We start from the raw sequence: 7763 nt of genomic DNA, 5'->3' as shown, positions 1-7763 counted from the left end.
CAAGTATGCATTAAGCCTGACACTATCAGGACTTTTTAAGTGAAAAAATAGCTTTTATTTGTAAAACATATTTCTATACAATTATATTTATTTTTAATATGTTATTTTCCTGTTCATTTGTCAGTGTCATATTCCACAGCTGTTTACTGATAATTTAAATCATTCACATCTGTCCCTGTGCTAGTGAAGCTTACCACACACTAAGGTCATTGGTAGCAGGAGCCCATTATATCATTCTAAAACTTTCCAGATTTTTCTTTATGATGAATAGCAGCAACCCTTTAGCTTTTTAGTCACACTTATTCTCAGTGTGTGACATTTTTTTTACAGCATTTATTATATATCTGTTTATTATAATATTTATTAAAATCTTTTAGTTTTCAGATAAAATATTTCTCATGAACCTTTACTGCTGTGTGGACATTCCTTACTATTGCCATCTTACCTGCAATCTATAATGCCTATTTTAGAGTTCAGCTGTTTATGTATATCTCTGTTCATGTCTGGTGATCAGTCACAGGCATTGTTCTACCAAACTGTTACTGTGCTATTGTATCATCTGCAATTATTGGAAGATACCTGTCAAACTGAACCATTGAACCATGTCACAAGGACTCCTTCCTATCTTTTATACCCCTGAGTTGTGTATTTGGTCTTGAGTAACCTGCAGCTGTCATACATTTCATATGGCTAAATCTACAGTCTCTCTCTCTCTCTCTCTCTCTCTCTCTCTCTCTCTCTCTCTCTCTCTCTCTCTCTCTCTCTCTCTCTCACACACACTCTCACACTCTCCCTCTCTCTATGTATCGTCTATCTCTATCATCTATCTATTAACATATGTAATGAAAATATCAATACTGGCATTTGTTATATTTCCATGGTGATTATTCGACAGGCTAAAAGGGAAGGCTTATGTAAAATGAAAACTCCCCTCCCCTGTAAACAGCACAGTAAAGTTGAAGTAAAGTATTTGCACATTAACAGCCAGTTTTAAAAACAGCATTTCCATAAAAATAAAAGCTAGTGAATACGGCATTTCAGCATGCACCCAGGAATTCTGGCTAATGATATGCAAATAGGCTGCTATAATGCTGTATTATGTTAAGTTATAATACCAGTTCCATGCATTTCCCTATGTAAGCTTTAAGGGTTTTAGGCCGACCTTCCTGCATTATAGCAACAAAAAGAACAAGATGTTAACATAAACCAAGCAAGGAGAAGGCTTTCTTGCTCTTCTCTTTCAACAGCAAGGCTATAAAAATGCAGAATGCTGTGCTGTGATGCACACATTAAAGGTTAGTATTGCATTGTTTGTAGCTGTCCATATGGGTCTGGTTAGAAGGGTTACATGGCATGGAAGGGATCTCCAGAAATTGCCAACACTATAAGTCAGCAGTGTTTTTTTTAATCTATTTACTTAAAATATGTTGTTGCTTTTTTTAATCCCCCCCCCTACAGAAACTTCTTAAGTTTTTGCATGAAAACAGAGTAATGTGTGTCACTGCTTTAGAAAAAAATACATGTACTTTGAGTGAGTTTTGACGTGTAATGAAATAGTTACATCCCTTCATTTTTGTGCCACAACAGCAGTTCCGCCATATCTTTGAGGTTCGGCACATGGGACATGATGACCATCGCTGCAATCATATGGAAAACAGCTGTGATCAAAATGTTTCTCTCCACAGGTCACCACTTTGCATAGAAAGCTATGGAAATATCATACAGGAAGACCATGGAAGCCTTGGGAAGCGTTGGAGCCATAAAATGCATTGGAGAGCTATAGCCAGCCCAGAGGTCTCCAGCTGAAGACCCTTAAATTAGATGGGCGATTGAGATAAGAAGCAAGGGAAGACCTTAGATCACCTAGCACTAATAAGGAATTAAAGAAGAGAAAAGCTTAGGTATTATATTATCCCTTTAAGTTAAGTATTTAAGTTAAGATTTAAATTAAGTAAGAGATCACAATTACTAGGTTTCATATGCCATGATGTCATCCAGATATTGGAATGTTGGGAGCTGTAGTCCCAACATCTCAACACAGGTTGCCTCCATAACTCCAGGTTGCCTGTAGAAATATGCCACGCCCTATACAACAATTCAACAAATATGAAGGCTGACCTTCCCCAAGGAGCTTGCAGCCTATGGAACTGCCACAGCGAAATCGATAACTAAATTACAAGCATGTGTGTGCGTTATGCGACTCTCCTAATCCCATGATTTATCTGCTGCTCTTGTATCCAGAGGGAAGGAAAAATTAACATTTTTACTAACTTCATTATTGCACCTTTGATTTGTAAATATTTTCTCCTGAGGCTGCACTATTACACCGCAGGTTAGAAAATGCTAATTGCTTTTCAGGTCCATATTAAGAAAGTTACAATCCCCTTTGTTGTGAGCTGAGTTCTCAACAGGAAACAGGTTTATGCACACAAACATATACTTTCAGCCAGGCACCACCATCCCCCACATGACGGCCAACAAAAACAAATAGTTTTTTTGGTAGTACCGTCCACTCTCTTACCCTTGTGTTTCATGTAATAACACAGCAAGATTTTGTGCAGGTTATAAGATACAATTGGGGGAATGTAATAAAAGTCGGTAACGGAAAAATATTCGCAATGCGAAAAGTTATGCCTCTGTGCGGACAAACTTTCCTTTGCACAAATTTAATATAGGTTTTGCGAACCAGGAAACTGTTTAGCGACCACTCCTGACAGTGAAAGAAGGTTTGCGAATTTTATAGTTTGCTCCAGTGCGAAGTGAATGTAATAAAACTTACTAAAAAAGTTACGTTTGCTTCAAAAGATTATGACACCTTCAAGCACAGTGGGCAATGTGCAATGAATATTCACAATGCAAATGTTTATTCTTATTTGTGCAAACTGTTTTGCTCTTTGCAAATTTCACATAAAATATTATGCAGAACTATCTTTTAGATTGTCAGCTCTTATGAACACGGTCCTCTTCACCTCCAGTATTAGTCAGCATCTGTATGTAATCTGTATGTCAGATGTGTACACTTTTCTGTTTATAGTTACTTGTTATTATTAGTAAAGAGAAGATCATAACACAATAAACTGTGCATGCTTGCTGCTTTTTGCAACTGTTTGTTTTCCATGTAAGATATAAAGTAATAGGGCTGAAATTAATATTATTAATATGTATTTATAAAGCGCCTTAAATTCTGCAGCACTGTACAATTAAATATTTATCTATCTAATCTACATATATCATATATCTATTTATCTGTCACTATTTGTCTCGCTTTCTATGTATCTATCAATCTATCTAACTGCCTGCTCATCGAAAAATAAAGCACCTGATGGATTCTTCTATTCTGCAGCTGCCCACACCATAGTGGATTCCTATTCAGCTTGATTGCGTGGCCTAAACTGACTGATCAGGCTGAGTGTGAATTAGCCACATATGTACTGGCCTTTGGGCAATCTATGGGAATGTATGGGAAGTGGGTGGGAGGTGCAGCCCCTTCCTGTAGGTCAATGACCTCTGATATGCAACAGTGGGGCTATCAGATGACAGGAATTTTAGTCCATAGCAACTGAACACTTATCAGTCACTCCAAATGGCCAACCAGAGTGGTTAATTGTGATGAGTCTGTGATTGACCAGCTTGATTGTAATGATCTAAAAACTTTTGAAGATTGGGTATTCTGGCTGTACTTGCTGGCTGGTGAGTTGGGCCTAATTTATACATTCATAGTAAATAGCTGGTTGACATTAGTTAAAAACAAAATTAGTGAACCGTCATATTTACCATGCAGTTCCCCTGTATGTATAACATAACGCAGACATGTGTGCGTGTATATATTTAGACACAGACTGAAATGTATTAAATAAAGAGTATGAGATTTTAATTTATTTGAAAAAGTTCCCTGTGTGAATCCTCTATATATATATATATATATATATATATATATATATATATATATATATATATATATATATATATATATATACACACACACACACACACACACACACACATCGTACATTACAGTGATAGGGTGACGTAAAATCAATAATACTTTAGTACTGTGATTAGCTGTGGCTGATGGATTATTTCTGTGATTGCGCTGAATGCCGATGGCACGCACATAAGTAAACAATATCAAAAAAGCTTTATAAATATGCCATTATTTGTGGCCCTGAAACTTTTTTTCACAGCTTTATAAATTGGCCTGTTAATGTCTGACATTTTCTTTTAAGTTAGATATATGTGTCTTTTCTCAATTCAGAAAACACATGGATACTCAGACTAGTAGCCCAGTTTTTTAAGCTTTTCAGAACAATCAAATGGACAAAAAGGTAATTTTGAAGAGAATCTTCTTTAGGTTGAAAAGATTTGTTAGTAGAGGGGGGGCAGGACAAGAGAATCGCCAATGACAAAGGCACTGTTTGGAACCTCTAACAAAAAGGGATTCTTTGCTTCCCAGCCGTTATCTGCTATAGACATGTTAATATAAACTAGCTCAGTTTGTTAGCATTTTCCACAAGTGGATTTTATTTTTATCCCATTGAAGTTGACGTATTTTGTAAAACTCCTTCAGTTTTCTTTGAACCCCCTTGACCTGCTCTGCTACTAAAATTAATGTCAGGCCAGTGAATAATGTTAGAGTGCTTGAATGTTATATACACATCATGTCCATGTAGGTCTGATTAAAGATAGACAGAGAGAGGAGAAATGGATGTCTGGTTTCTGACTCAGGTTTCTGTCTCTCGGTGGTGCATAATAAATTTACTTGACTATTTAAAACACCCACTGTTTAACGCTAGAGACAAAAGGAGCAAGGAGAGCCACCAACAGATTTAAAGGAGTACAAGTTTCTTACATATTTAAAAAAACACAGAAATGTTGTTCCTAAATAAAGCAGGGATGAATGGGTGCAGAAAGGAGGACATTTTTCATTACCATTTGTGAATGTTATTTCTTCCACTGTGTGCAAAAGCAAGCATGTACACTTGAACTGATCACCAGGTACAGCACCTCTTGTGTATCAGCGCACACTACCAGAGTTGAATAAAACATTATTAATATTAAACCTTGAAAAGTACATGGTCAAAATAAAAGCGTGATAAAGAAAGAATGTTTTATTAAAAGGTACATAAAATACATGAAATCATCAAGCTAAAGACATTGCAATCATCGAGCAAATGTCATTTTTAACAATAATAGTCATAATGATTCAGAGTTGACTACTGCAACACAATGGGGGTTATTTATAAACAGTGGGCAAATTAACTTCTGGGCAGTAACCCATAGCAACCAATCAGTGATTAGCTTTTTTTCAGCCAGCTGCAGGTACTGAAAGAAATTATCTGATTGGTTGCTATGGGTTACTGCCCATGTGCAAATTTGCCCAATGATGCATTATAGAAAGGAGAGTTGCAGTCAAAGCAATGGATCCACAGGGGCCACAATGGCTTGTCATCCTGCAACGGGCCACAAATGATATTTTATTTATTAATGTTGTGGCCGCTACTAAGGCTTTGCTAATAGCATTTTTTAGCTAATGCAAGTGACAGCAGTGATGGCTATAAACCAGTTGCCCACTCGTGGAGGCCTACTTATCAAAGGTCGGATTTTAGTGGTTTTAGAGGTTTTTGAAAATACGACTAAACTAACAAACTCTAAAACTATGAATTGAAAAATTCAAATAAAAAAGTAAGAACGGAAATGAATGCACTATATAATTGGAATACCTCGAACACTTCTAAAGAATTTTGTTTTTTCAAACAATTCCTAGTGAAAAAAAAATATGAAAACCTCTAAAAGTCCAAATTGATTTAAAACGGTCCAATAGGATCATCCCAGCTCTCACTAATTTTACCTGGCGAAGTTTTGTATTCGTAGTTTTTACACTTAATAAATCTTGAATTTAAAAAATGAAAATTCGATTGTTAATAAATGAGCCCTTTAGTATTACTATTACATATGTGCTAATGTGTAGAGGGCTGGTAGGTCCCTTGTATTGAAAACTGACAAGGGTCCATGGTAATATTAATTTCCCACTGGCTGTTCAGTTAATGTCCCATGAGTGAAGCTCCCCTATAGACTTTTTTGCTATCCCTGTTTATATACAGTATACTAGGATTATTGCATATAATGATACAATTATGTCACTCTATTCTTCTAGCTGTATGAGAATCAGGTGATCTGTAGCTTGCAGGCTTGTCTTTCTGTTTATTGCTTTAGTTATTTTTCTATATATTTTTTCAACAGGTAACACCAATGTAAGTGACAGAAGGCATCAAAACAACTCTAAAGGATCATTCTGACAGTGGATTATAGAAAGGGTATAAGGTGGAGGTTGTAAGTAACAGGATGTAACTAAATTAAGAAATGATGTCCCCCAGTAGATGCCTTTAAAGACTCTTTTGTCAGAAAAAAATGGAATATCAGTCAGTATTTAAATACAATATATATGTATAGAAAGTCCATCAGTACACATGCCTTAGGTTCAAGAATGCATTTGCTTGGGTTTGTCAGTCTAATTAAAGGCTCCATGCATACATCTAATTTGCATTTAAAGAATTGATAACGGTTACCATCTGCAGATCTACAGATGAGGCATATTGGGAAATTCTATCGTGCATTCAGTATGAAGCCAATTGGGAGTTGTTAGAGATGTGCTGTGGGTCTCTGAGCACCAAAACAAGCCAGGCATCAAAAACAAAGAATATATCACTACACACCCACTAACTGATTAAAAATAAAATACTCTTAATTTAGAAATTTCAGACCAATTTTTATTCATTTGAAATCTGGAATGTGGAACTTGTGCAACTGCTTGATGTGGCTAAGAAATATCTTCTTGATTCTTGATATGTATTTTAAAGGAGAACTATCTCAAAAATAAACTTTATAAATATAATCAATTAAATGATATGTACTGTTTCTGAAATAATCAAGTTTATCTTCACTATCCCTCTCTCAGCATATGTTTCTCTTCATTCTGTCTTCTTGCAGCAGTTGGGTGTCAGATATTTATTGACAGTTAGATTCAATATATCTTATCGGGGGGCTTCCTTTCCTAGCAGATGAATTAGAGCTCACCGAAATAACTGATTCCAGTTCAACAAAATCTAACAAAATAACTGCCTTTTGCACAGGATCCCCAACCTTGTGAACCCGTGAGCAACATTCAGAAGTAAAAGGAGTTGGGGAGCAACACTAGCATGAAAATGTTCCTAAGGTGCCAAATAAGTGCTGTGATTGGCCATTTAGTAGCCCCTATGTGCATTGTCAACCTACATTGAGGCTCTGTTTAGCAGTGCACCTGGTTTTTATGCAGCCAAAACTTGCTTCCAAGCCTAGAATTCAAAAATAAGCAACTGCTTTGAGGCCACTGGGAGCAACATCCAAGGGGTTGGTGAGCAACATGTTGCTCACGAGCTACTGGTTGGGGATCGCTGAGTAGAGAGACATGATGTCTGGTATATTGAGCTCTAATACATCTTCTAGGCAAAAGGAGACCCCCTATAGGCTATATTAGATCTAACTGTCAATGAATATCTGACACCCAACTGCTGCATGAAGACAGAATGAAGAGAAACAGATGCTGAGAGAGGGATAGTGAAGATAAACTTGATTATTTCAGAAACAGTACAGATTATGTAATTGATTATATTTAGAAAGTTTCTTATTTCAGTATGATAAAGCTTATATTCAAATTTTCATTTTCACAATAATTCCCCTTTAAAGACAAAAAAAATCTGTATTGCTCTTAGTTGTTTCTAATATCT

At 36.1% G+C, this 7763-nt stretch overlaps 1 long non-coding RNA gene across 1 annotated transcript; it reads left to right on the top strand.

Annotated features, from left to right (window-relative positions):
• Positions 1–849: 849 nt before the first annotated feature.
• Positions 850–6896, top strand: LOC121401556. The gene is made up of 3 exons (XR_005966348.1): positions 850–1295; positions 1686–3690; positions 6241–6896. It is a non-coding gene; the product is annotated as an uncharacterized LOC121401556 (long non-coding RNA).
• Positions 6897–7763: the final 867 nt, after the last annotated feature.

This window comes from Xenopus laevis, chromosome 3L (assembly GCF_017654675.1).
Source record: "Xenopus laevis strain J_2021 chromosome 3L, Xenopus_laevis_v10.1, whole genome shotgun sequence".
In the NCBI taxonomy this organism is placed as follows: Eukaryota; Metazoa; Chordata; class Amphibia; order Anura; family Pipidae; genus Xenopus; species Xenopus laevis.
The sequence above is the reverse complement of the archived record's forward strand: the minus strand, read 5'-3'. Positions and strand labels throughout refer to the sequence as shown.